This window comes from Struthio camelus, chromosome 7 (assembly GCF_040807025.1).
Source record: "Struthio camelus isolate bStrCam1 chromosome 7, bStrCam1.hap1, whole genome shotgun sequence".
In the NCBI taxonomy this organism is placed as follows: domain Eukaryota; kingdom Metazoa; phylum Chordata; class Aves; order Struthioniformes; family Struthionidae; genus Struthio; species Struthio camelus.
Genome location: NC_090948.1, coordinates 34,768,564 through 34,782,156, shown reverse-complemented (window position 1 = coordinate 34,782,156; position 13,593 = coordinate 34,768,564).

Here is a 13,593-nt window from a genome sequence, read left to right as displayed (position 1 = left end):
TAAACCGTTTCCTATGCTTTCTCTGTCTGTAGTCTCTTGTGAGATCGTAAACAGAGGGGAGAATTTCTGTCAACTGCAGTGGTGTTCTGGGAACTACAGACACCACTTCTTTAGGAAATTCCATCGTTTCTCTACGGCTTTCTTTTAGGAGAAGCACTCTTTTTCCTTGCCTTCTTACTGGCATGTTTTAAAAACTAAGGAATGGTTGATTCTGTTTAATTAAAGCTTTTTTCAGACAGAAAAGAATCTTTTTAATAGAAAGGTAGATCTTCAGAAAGCAAAAAAAAATCCTGAATGTACATGTTAGGTCTCTTAAGTTGTTCAGGTAAAAAGTCAGAATCATCACTAGATGAAGATAGTAAGAGGAAGATATCCATGTTGTCGTCGTGAAAATTGTTCACTTTTCTAGTATCAAAACCAGACTGTGTTTTTTTTATACAAGTCCCACCCCTCCAAGATTCAATATCCCCAGTCAATGTACTGCCAATATGTATGGTACTCCTCCAGAGTACTGTGTGTGCCTGTTGCTAGCAAGAAAAAGAAACAGAGATTACTAGGCTTATCTTTCCTTTCTCTCTTTCTCTCTCTCTCTTTCTCTCTCTCTTTCTTTCTGTCTCCTCTCTTAGGAAGGAACTCAGATAAAAGTGATGGATACTAGTGTAAGAATGTTGGTAGAAGATTAAATATAAATGTTAATGAACACTGTACTCAGTGGTATTCTGTACTAAGGCCTGAATGACTTGGATACTCAGATGAAATACATTACCTATGGATCGCTAAAGTAAGCGACTCTGAATTATATTGTGATGTAAAGACCATCTATGCCAAGCAGTAGAGCTAATATCTGATGGTAACTTCCAGCTGTTCAGAAGTAGCCAAAGAGAGCACGGGTGTGCCTTCAAACATAGTTCAACTCCCACTAAAATGTACTCACAGTAGAACTTAAAACCCTGCTTATATGTTCTCTGAATCAAGTATTTTTTTTGTGCCACTGTATATGATTTAAATTATTGGTTTCCTTGTAACGTGGACTTCCATCTTCTTTGCAAAGTGCGGTAAAAGCAGGACTGATTTTGTATACCTATGGTCACTGTTTAACCCTTCATTTCTCATACGTTTTCTACACAACTCAGTTCATTCAGGTAGGTCTCCAGTTACATGCTACTGCATGTGCTAACTCTCTGTAATTCCGTCAAACCAGTGATCTGATAGGGAGATGTAACATTTCTTGTAATTTTAGCAGCATCTAAACCAGTATAGATAATAGATCTCAGCTGCTGAACTGGAAGACAAAGGGCCCAGCTCAAAAGTAGTCCTCTATACCATATCAGTTATCTCCTCTGAGAGTGCTAGATGCCAGCTTGGATAGACCAAGTCAAGGAACCCTGTGAGCTTGAAGCAGCTCAGCTAAATGGATTTGTGACTGTAAAGGCTCCTAACAGGAAATGAGGTTGCACAGACAAGTTCTCACGCTTCATGCCATGCACTAGAAGCGTGCATGGATACAAAGATGTAGGCGGTACCTGGCTTTTTAGAACGGAAACTAACAAATGGGCTTGAGGAATATGGGGCCCAGTACCTTAAAGTCAGGACAGCCATATCCCAAGAGAATTTACCACTATTGCAGTCTCTCTCTGCAGTGCTTGTAGAAGAAAAGTATTCTAGAAAGAGTTTGTTTTAAGTACCTATTGCGTCTGCTTTGAATTTTCTTTCTTTCTTTCTTTCTTTTTTTTTTTTTTCCATCTTCATTGTATTCCAGGACAATTAATTTTGCCAATAACTCCAAGAAAAACAGGGTAAGGCTCAGTTTGTGACCAGTATTCCAACGATATGCCTACACTGCAATAACGATGAGAACTGTCTGCTTTGGTCGTGTTAACTCGCTTGTGGTAGTTAAAGTGATTTTAAATTAGAGGGAACGTGCAATAGCTTTTGTGTAAGTCAGATTAGGGGCTTAAGACCAAACCCATGATTGGATTCCTACTTTTAAGTAAATTTTGTAGTATTTACTTTTAAGTGAATATTGCAAATATGTGTTTTCTCTGCTGTGTAGAGTTAGTTAATGCAGACTGTTCTGTGTTATGGAGGTACACCTAAGCAGATCCTATCTGCATAGAAATTACTATTATTAGGGTACTGTCTTGGGGAAATGATGGGGAAATGATACCACTTGATAACCAGTACTGGTACACTGTCCAGTTATGAAGCATAGACTGTATCTGATGCATGATTCAGCTTTGTATTTAAAGGATTTTATCAAAGATACTTTAACACACAAAATTGAACTACTAGCTATGGTTTTTGCTCCTAGATATTAAGATGCTTTTCCCACAAAGCAGTGTTAATGTTAAATGCCAAGAGCAAATCTGAGTACATCTCATTGTTGCTCCGTTGCACAGGAATAAAAAATGTAAGCTTCAGCCCCACTGGGAAGAAGGTGGGAACTGCTTATTTGTTTTTCATAGGCTACAAAAAAAAAGCCTAGTGAAAACTATTTGTATTCTCTTCCCATGCGGGCCAGTCCTCAAGGAGGTTCCAGGTCCCATTAAACTCTTCCAAGGCTTTCTGTTCCAATCTTATGCTTCACCTTGAGTAACTAACTTGGGAGAAAAAAAGCAGATGGCCTTGGGCATGCATGGACAGGAAAACAGAAGTGATGAGACAAGATGCAAGGGATTTTTGCCTGTGACTGCTGTTGGCATTGTGACTGGACACTTCCTCTTTGTATTTTTGGAAGAGCAGAGGGCTTCCGTTTCTAAACTGAAGTTGTCTAGCACCTTTCATAAGCGTTCTACTTCATTTTAAAGAGGAAAGGGTCTGCAGTTTATAATTCAGAGTGACAATATATTAACTAAACTAACTCATTTAGCATAAGATTTTGGTGAAATATAGAATGCGGTAGCGAAGGTACATCCGTTCAGCATCTGATATGGGTCTGGGAAGCTGAGGCTTCCCTGGTCTTTTAGCTTTCTTTCCACCTGTGACTTCTCTAGGGTCTCTAGGTCTGGATGTTAATTTTTTTTTCTGAGCTGATCCGAGTAGACTGCTTGTGAATTGGACTGTAAAACTATCTAAGGCCTTCCAACATGTGCAATTGTAGCTGAAGGACAGATCAGGTCTTACTGGTGACTGCAAGAACAGAGACCCCATCTGAGGGTAAGCATGCGAGGCAGTAACATTTATACAAAAGCAATTGACTCTCTGAACAACTTCATAAATTCCCGTTTCTGCTTTTAAAACTCACTGCGTCACAGTAAGGGCACCTTTCTCCTTCATCAGTTCATTGCCATGAGAATAAATGAGGTATCACACGCTGAATATTCTGGGTAAATCCTGCCCTCAGATGTCTGAAATTTCATTTACATCGGTGGAAATTTCACATCCACACATTCATGTCAATGAGGTGGTATTTGCTTAACACTCTGGCTTCGGTAGAGAGAGGATGGTGAGGGAAGCTTTAAATTTTGCAAGAGCTAAGGGTAGATCATTACTTACTTCTGCAAACTGGACGTAATTACTGCTTCTTGTTTATTGTATCACTCTGAGAAACAATGAAAAAAAACACTTGTCAAATTTGTGGAATTCTATATGCAAATGCATGGTCTTTGCAATGGTAAAGTGAATCAAATTTATGTTGCATATATGTTTTAAACACATGATGTTGCAGCTTTCATACAGCATATAACTGTTGTAGTAACATATATTAAGGTGAGTAGATAAGTATAGGAGGTGGCTGGGTGCTTAAAGTGTGCTTAAGGCACAGCATGATCTTGACCGTACTGAAGCCAACACAAATGTGTCAATGATGTCATTAGAGATGAGCGTTCTAAGAACTCTCTTTGACACCCCCTTGTTTTTTCTGTTAGGTGATTGGCACTGAAATAAACAACTGTTGGTATTTAACTATCATATTTTATGCTTCATTGTTTTATCACTGAAATAACAAGGTCTATGCCTACTTTCTAGAATTATTATTTGAAAGAATGTGAAAACATTCACAAACACTAATTCTAGAAAACTTTATTTTCTTAACAGCAAAATAAAATCCCACCGTGTAGACCACAAGTTTAGAATAAAAATCCGTACTTATGTCACCATAGAAAACATACGAGTTTTTCTGTGGCTAATGGAATTCGTGGTATGGAAGCAGTGTATTTGAGAAATTAATACAGCTCATGAAACAGAATTAGTGATAAAGTGTCCTTAATAAATATAGTTCAAATGGAAGGATATGCACAATAATAAAATGTTCTCATAAGTGAATGTAATAAATTAGTTGACACCTGTAGCTGTGACTGTAGAAAAAACATTCTTTTTTTTCCCCCGCTTATACAAATTAAGTAGAAAATGAGAAACCTTTGAAGCTATTAAAGCAACACATACATCTGCCTACAACAGATTTTTTTGTTATTGTTTTTATTATTATTGCCTAATACGGCTTGATGATAAAGATTTTCATACGATTTCAGTAAATCAGTTTTAGCAAAAGTAGCACTTTATGAAAGCTAAGGGGGGGTCTGGGGAGATTCTGGTGACTTAGAAGTGTGATTAAAATGCTGTAAAAAATCACTTTCATTTGAACTGAGGTTCTTTCCCCCACCATTGCCTCTTTCTTAGTAAATGAAAGCAAAACTGAGCACGATGGATCAAAAGTTAGAGATAAGGTATGTCTGCTTAATTTTTTGGGTCAGTTTGGCCAAAAACGTCATCTGTTCCACTCCGAGAAAGTGAACTTCCCTGCAACAGACACTGACAGCAAGCTCGGGACAAGGATGTTGACTGTGGTAGACCAACACTAAGTTGATCTGTAATACGAAGGTCAAAGTAAATGCTGCAGGGTGAATAGGAACGATGACAAGTGTCGCTATCTTAGAAACTCTTAGCGAGCTACCCAAAGCCCGCTGACTAAAATCAGTGGGAGCCAAGACTGGGACTTCAGAGAAATGTGAAAGAAGACTTTGTTCCTAAAGAGATTCTGTTCACATATCATGCTATTCTTGGTTGTTCAAGAAAAGGTCTGAAAGTATCCATATCTGGACCAGATAAAATAAGTATCCAACCAATCAGATAAAGTAAGTCAGTGTCGTTACCATTCTAAACCAGAAAACTTAGGATGGGCTGTGTGCGGACAATTATGGAAAGAAAATATTGGCAAATCCACCTGAATAATAAGCATATTTCCCAAAATACAGGTTATTCAAGAAAAGGTCTGAAAGTATCCAATAAATTACTTGACACCTTTAGTCATGACTATAGATAAGGGATAGGTGCAATGGAAAAAAAATCAATGAAAACCAACTAGCCCAATTTTCATGCTGCTGTCCTTAGTAGTAAAAAGAAAAGGACAAAATCACAGAAGATACAGGATGAATAACAGAGCTATTTCTAAGTGAGATGAATTGTCATTATGAGTTCTTGATGACATATCAGGTTGGCTTTTTTAAGATGTGAACTGCAGGGTGGCCTGTGAGGCCAGTCTCTCTCCCAGCAAGTGCCTGTTTGCATCTTACACACTTTGTAAACTACAGACAGCAGTAGTTTCATCTGGGAAGTTCATGTATAAGTGGCTCTGAACTCTTGCAGAGTTAGGTATGCTTGGATCTGTGATTTTGATATTTTGGAGAAAGTAGTCAGAGTGGGTAAGACATCCAAAACTGAAGCTCAAAATGAAATGCGACCTAAGTGCCTGAAATTAGTGAAAAGAATTTTCCTGCTCTCTTAGCCAGTATTGCAAGTGTATACTTGAAGGGCCCAGCAGGATTTTGGGAGCCAATTAGTCCACCTCCCTTTTGAAATTGCTTTCACTGGTTCAGCGTAAGTGACCTTTTAAAAACAAGGTATATACTCAGCTTACAACTACAGAAGGTGTCACCAGGACCTGAATAGGAGCTCTTCTATGGATGGCAGTATATAGAGTAGCCTGTCACTTGATGGTGGGCTGTCTGATAGTGACCTTGGAAACACCCACCTATAGCCTTTCCTTAAAAAGTACGTTGTAGCTGAGCAGTGCAAGGACAGCTGAACACACTTGTTCCTAGAAAGGCTCTCACACTCTTTAAAAACGTTCTGAATTGTCAAGCTTCTCCAAACAGAAATGCAGGTAACCCCTTCCCTGTCTCCTTTGTCACTTACAGAATGAGGAAAGGAGAGAGGAACTCTGAATTATGCATTAGTGCCCTGGAGACTGTCAGGACTGCAAACTGAAGCCAAGGGCCATACAACAGCTTTTATTAGTATGGTTTTTACCCTTCAGGGCATGAAGTATCATCTTTTATATCGTGTGGAACACTTGCGTCACAGGACCCCAGCACTGAGAATTAATGGTGACCTTTTATAACGTTGCCGGTGATAGTAGCACTAGAATAAATGTTCATTCATAGGAGTATCTGTGGGGCATTTTTCCTGCTTCCAGAGAGTGTGACACATATGTAGATGGATTTTTTTTTTTTCTGACATTTTTATTTATACGTATACATTTACTTTTCAGGATCTTTTATATTCTGTTGGCCCTGCCTTTTAACAACTCAGTTGCCTGATATTCAAGGAACTGCTAAATACTGTATGATTCTCTTGTCTGTTATCTAGAGGAATTGCTATGCTCATTTCCAAAGCTCTTGGAAAAGTATTAGGTGATTTCCATTATATAACCCCCACCCTATTTTGCATTAGGAGAAAAGGAATTGAATAATAGCTCATAGAGTCAAGAGGTCCCAAACTGCAGAAATGAGTTTCAGATTTCAGACTTCAGGTTACCTCCTTTTCTGGAACTTTGTGACTTCTGCAGGTATTCCTTTGGAGTCTTCAGTATTTCACGAGCTGAAACATCCTTCTCATTAATTTTATGTCTCTGCCTCTGAAATGAGGATAGAGTATCTGGGACAGCACACGTGCTCAGGATGTATGCCACACTCGGTGTCTAATCAGGTTTTAGTTGTAGTTGTAGTTTTTCATCCATAGGCTAAACATGGTAACTTTCCTAAAGAACTTACAACATTTGAACCCTAAACAACCACTGTTTTTCTTCCAGGTATTCAGGGACTCTGAACTGCCGTAGCCTGTTCTAACATCAGTGACCCTTTCTATCTCTTTCATCTGTGGTGTAAGTTCTAACACCTTAATCACTCTTCTCTTATGTGTGTCGAGGCAGAGGGAATATATTTTTCATTTTATTCTTTTTTTGATGTATGTCAGAAGCGTAAGATGGCTTGGGCTTATTTTCTTCTAAGGAAGAAGCATTTTAGTTTTCCTTCTGTTCTCTTTAGAAACATCAACAATGTCAAGTCAGGTCTTCCCTTTTTATGTTGTTGTAGGTCCCTCATGATAAAAGCAAGATATGACTCATACATATGTTACTGGAGAAACCTTTCCTCTGTACAGACAGGCTGCAGTAAAGGTTCTCACTAGAAACTTCTGGTGTATTTGTATGATGAAATATGTAGACCTCGCTTTTGTCCATGACGTTCATCAGGCATTTTTGGCTGACGTGTGTGAATGAAGCTAAAGTGCCCTTCTAAAGGCAAAGGCTAAGTGACTAACACAAATGTACCTACTCCATATCTCTTACCACAGCAATTTCATAAAATTGTTGCTGTATCGTATATAAAAAGGAAGGCATAGGACTAGACAGATGAGCCGTCATTACTTTTTAAACATATTTGGATGAACAGGCCTTACAAGAGAGACTCAGACTTCCTCTGGGAAGTGACATCTAAATAAAAACATTTGGAATATGGGATTGGATTTGCTTAATGGGGCTTAGTTTCCTTCCTCTTGTTGCAGCTCCGTACTGAGTGGTACCAGCGTTGAGCTGAGCAATCAGGACGCTAAAGGCCAAAGGCAGCTAAGGCTACAAGAGAGGCTGAAGGGCTTAGCCTACCCCAGAGGGTATGTGGTACCTACAGTGAAATTGCGTGAGCAGGGAAACCCTGTTCCCTTTCTCCCTTGCACATCGTGATTGTGTTTACCTGGAGTGAAAGGAGAGCAAAGTAAGACCCAGAACAAGTAACCAAACTGAAGCTCTGAGCTTTCATTGCTTGTCTTGCTGAGTAGCAGACTGCAGGGCCAATAGGGAGGCTATATATTTAGCTCCGCTTTCATTGAAATCGAAAGGAAATTTCTTTAATTTTCAGGGGAACAGAGCTATGCAGATTATAAGAGAATTGCACAGCGGTCATTTGGAACTGGCTGTTGCCTATGACAGAGGTGTTTCACTGAGATAGCCAGGTATAATGCAGGCGCTGAATGAAGCATGCTTTTGTCAGGCTCCTTGGCCACACCTGTATTAGTAAATTATGTGGGCACAGAAGCACTCTCTGGCTCTGATCACAGCTGGCACAGGATGACCTCTGTTCCATGTTGTTAAACTCTCTTAGCCTTCTAACCATGGCGGGTGCATGCATACTGCCTACTGGGAATGTTTTCAAGCTCATTCTAACTTCTAAATTGTGCCTGGGAATTGTTGGGGAGATTGGTACCATTTGGTCCAGAGACTAGTCTAACGTTGACAGTGCGGACAGTCAAGTTCAGTGCCCGAAATTAGTTTAAACATAATTGTTGTTTCTGAGTGTTTTCACAATGGGGTGTGGTGGCAAGAGTAACATAAACAAAGACGATACCCTGAAAGAAAATGTGGAACTCTCCTACCAAAGTCAAAAGCCTCCAGAAATGCAGAAGACATCTTTTAACATTAACTCAGTGAAGTGAAACTAAACATACAATGTGGCATAGTGTAAAAGGTAGTTGAGCTAGCTGTCCTCAGAGACTGGCTAGCTTCCTACTCATTTAGGTTTACCTTGGAAGGCTTTAAGCTGCATCGTATCTGCAAGCAACAGATGCTAGGAAGAAGGATGGTAGTCAGGAGATGAACTCCTTTCTGAGAAGGAAGGAGAAAGTAAAGGAGCACTAGTGACTCTCTTAAGACTGAACAGAAAATCTAGGCTGAAGAGCAATTTTATGAGGTTACCTTGAGTCCCTGATAAAAGACTGCATCACAATCGGGGCCTGGAGTAAAGAAACCCTGTCAGATGGCACTGAAAGGCCTAGTATTAATATTTGACAACATAATTTGAATATTCCAGAAAAAGGGAATGATCTAGCCCTAGCTGTAGCGCTGGCAGCAGAGTGGACAGTGCTGTGACCCTGGAGGCATTACTGAGAACCCACAGTGGAACAAGCTGACGTGAAACAGGAAAGCTCAGCGTGACCAGCGTGCTGTGCAATGCCGTTGAAGTGTCCAAACATGACACCGTGCATACATGTGAGTCGTCGTGATCAGCAGAAGCAGCCTGTGGCTGCCTGAGAGTGGCATTCAGATGGGTATCTGCTTTGAGAGAATAGAGGGTAACTTCCCCGTTTCTTGGAGTGGGGAGGAGGAGGGCAGGTAGAGAATGTTGATCTGCCCTCTTGTATGCCAGAGACCTTCTCACACAGCAGTCAGTGAGAGCTGATTGTTAGAGCATCATGCAGAAGCTCTGGCTGCTCCATGCTGCTCTGTTAATTCTAACAATGAGTGAGGCAGCCCTCGGTCAGACTCCTCAGCATGGAGTTTTTACTGACTAGCAAAGACTGGGTCCACCATGGAGATCTAAAATGTGGTTTATGCTTGCATTTCAGCGTTACCATCATGGATGTTTTTTTCACTGCTGCTTTGTGCCAAGCACTAAAACATAGTGGTTATCCGATAGTGTAGTGCAGCCTGAGCCGTATTGGAGGAATAACTCCTGTCAGTGGCCTACGTAGAGATCTCAGTCTAGGGGAGTATTGCCCTTGTATGAATGAGAACCGCTTATGGAATCACAGGATAAGGGTAGAGGTTTATCACACTGAGGGCTGTGTGAGAAGTGGATCTGTGTGGGGTCATGAGAGATACTGGTTTGCATGCCAAAGGATGAAGGGGTTAGATGCAGGGCTTTAGCTAAGGAGTATTTCTTCCAGTGAGGCTCCTTTGCATTGATTGCAATATGGCGTCGCTCCTAGATCCTATACAGTATGTTCATCTGGTAGAAGATCCCATTCTAAACATCTGCATCTGGCACATAGGGTCTCACCATGAGGGAGGCTGAGAAGATGTGAGATAAAGGTGTCCAGACAGAGGAGCCTAAGACTGGAGAGGAAAACGGCAGATGAAATTCAATTCAGATGAACGTGAAGTGGTGCTCATAAAGAAAAAAACAGTCCTAATTTTTACAAATGCAGTGATGGACTCTTAGCTGATTATTTTAACATAGGAACCAGACCATAGGTTTATAGTAGACATTTCTATGAAAATATCTGCTTACTGTACAGTAACAGCCTAAAGGTGGGTTGAGTGTTTGGAAAGGAATAGACAACAGAAAATATCTTTATGGTACTGTCTAAACCCATGACATCCTTCTGCCTTGTATAGTGTACGTAGTTCTGGTCACCAGAGAAATATGAAATACAAAGATCCCTCTTTGGCTCAGAAAGCAAACAAGGCACGTTGTCAGATGATGCGAGAGTATTCCGATCACAGTGTTATAACGGCCGTTTCTGTGAAAGTATCTGCTTACTGTTCAGTAGCAGTCTAAAAAGTGGGTTAAGTGTTTGTAAAGGCATAGGCAACAGAATAGAAAATACTTTTACGGTACTGTCTAAACTGATAACATCCTCCTGCCTTATATAGTGTATGTAGTTCTGGTCACCAGAGAAATATAAATTTAATGCAAAGAATAATATAAATAAAATATGAAGATCCCACTTGGCTGAGAAAGCGTGCAAGTCGCACATTGTCAGGTGCTGACAGAGTATTCTGGGGAAGCATCCGGATGCGATGCCCTCTGCTTTATTCTTCCCTAAGTGTCTGTTCCTGGCCATTGCCAGAGACAGGACACTGAGTTAAATGATTATATTTCTTCTAAGAAGGGCGAGGCTGCAAAAGAGTTTTGCATGACTTGGACATATTTCTACCTGGAGATACAGTAAGCACCTCCTTTGGCTGAATTTGCAGAAACTGCAGCTTTTTGTGTGTGTCTGCTCTTGAACATCCTTCTGTGCTATGAAATCTGTGGGAAGGGAACGCCAAAGAAGCCTTGAGAGCTCACTGCTTGGAAAGGGAGATTCCCGGTTTGGGAGCACTGCAGTAGCTAGGCAACTCTGTGCAGCCATTTCAGTGTGCTGTCAAGAGGGAACCACGAGAGCGCAAATAAAGTTGGCTAGCTCAATTTGGCAAGTCGCACGTTCATTTTTGAAAGGCCATTTTGACGTTTTTCCTCCTCCTGAGCGTCTTGGTCCTTTACTACCCTAACCTAGCTCAGTGCTGGTTCTACTTACCCTGCAGCAAGCAAGGGACAAGAAAATCAGTGCTGACTTCCAGAACAGTGATTCAGCATCAGGAGCATCCCAGACAAACCCTGTCTGTAGGTGGATGGTTAGCCCCAACTCTGAACTTTTACCATATCATCTCTCCATAATGCAGTGGTTAGAAATGCATCATAAAATAAAATCCTCCAGCTATTCATGCTAAAAACTACTATACAGCAATCATATCGTTCCTCCTTAAGTAAGTGTGTACCTAATGTGAATAGAGTACAAGTAATTATTGTAAAAATGGAAAAACATCTGTTGTGAATTTGATATAGCAAAGATAAGTAATTGCACTTGGAGTGTTTCTAAGAACAATAAATGTACTATATGTACTCAAGCTTGAAATATGTTGCTATGGTAGATACATTAATTACTGAAATAGCAGCACATGAGTGGGAAACAGCTCAAACATTTTCTCTGTTTTTTTTTTTTTTTTTTTTTTTTTTTTTTTGCTGAGGGTGGGGGGTGGTGTTTGTCTCTTTTAAAATAAATATGCACCTGAATGCTGTCCTCTGGCAGACCAGATTGTCTGAACTATTTACAGCTCCTTCCTCTTTATCTATCTGATGCAACATGGAGTAAAAGGCAAGAACAAAGGGAAAGCAAAGACATTTTCATATGCACTCATACCCAAGTCAGTCTATTCCCTTTGCTTGCCCACCTCCTGGGCAACAGGGCATCTCACATACAACAACAAGCAGAACACCCTGTTTCCAAGAGATTGCCCGTTCTCACATTCAACAGCAAACTGGGCTCTCTCCGTGACTGAGCTCCGCCTTACCTGGATTTTGAAGAGAGTTAAGAGTTTATTTGTAATCCTCATGGTAACCGTCTTCTTCAAAAGGGAATCCACCACCAATCTGTGTAAGCAGACAAGTTACCTGACCTCAGAGAATTTACAAACTATTATGCACTGTTTGATATCGTGCTTTTAAAAGAAGCTAGCAGAAAAAACTAGCCTGGCACCCTCGTGGTCAGGTCAAGGTGTTTAGTGAAAACAGCCATACTAGAAAACTGTTAGACATTTAAATATTCTCTAGAAATAAATGTGGACCTCCCTCCCCCCGAGCTCATAAGCCTATGCACAGATGTTCTGAACTGAGGGCTTGGTACCAGAGGTACATTTTCCCCCAGATTGAAATCAGGGTCAGACCTCATCCTGAATGTCCATATTAGAAGGAAAAGTATTTAAGATCTAGCTTATCCCTTCCTTTAGAGTTAAAAAGGAGCATGGGTTGGGCATTCAAAACCTCTGTGGCGAAGCAGGAAGCAGCAGAGCATTTCCTTAGTTGTTTACCTTTCTGTCACATGCACTTTTAAATTTCTTGTTTCAAATGAAACCAAGATGTAAAAAGGCCTAAACGCCACACAAAATGCTGTTTATTATATGTTTCTGAGATAAATTGAAGGAAAAAAATGCTCAAGGAGAATCCATGAGGAATGCACATTTTTAGTCATAGAGTTCAAGAACGGATATAAAACAAAGCTCCAGAAACCGGAGGTTCATTAAAAATGTTTATATAGAAAGAAACTAGAGCGTAAGTGTCTGTTGCTGAGTATGGTAGTTGTACCCAGTTTTTATGGATGCAGAGATGGTTTCCAAAAAGTGACATGAATTTATTGACAACTCTTGTCATTGTTCAGAGTCTGCCAACAGGTAGTGAAATAAATTTGGGGAGGGTGGAAAGAGTGGTCATGCTTTAGCTCTGGTTCTGAAGTAAAATGATAAGTGCATGACTGTCAGTTCAATAATTTGCATTTTTATATTTTGTCATTGCTGGATTCAGTCACAGATATGAAATGGCCTAGGATGCAACTTTCTTTGCTATTTCATTCCCTTGCTTTCCCCAAAAGTCCACTTCGTAACAAGATTATTACCCACAGTGGGAAAAGCCTCGACTTGCTTTCTGGAATCATGAACACTCGCTCTGTCTCTTTATCAATCAGCATAAGATACCAAATCCGCCTGTGATCAAAATTATCCTTTTTGCAAGCCTTCCTTCCGTGCAGGTGGTTTATGAATATTATGCAAGATTTTTATTAAATGAAAGAGCTGCTAGCAGGACTCTGAAGAGACCTTATTCATGCACAGTGCAAGAGAAGGAACAGAAAGTCAATTAGCTAGCTGTAAAATTCTCAGGAAAAGCAATTTTAGGGGGACAAATCCCAAAGTGAAAGACTGGAGAAGAGCACTGCGACTGGGTAATTAAACTTTATCATGTGGCCCTAGGACTAGCTGTTATGTCCCATGAACATAACACCATCTTCTTA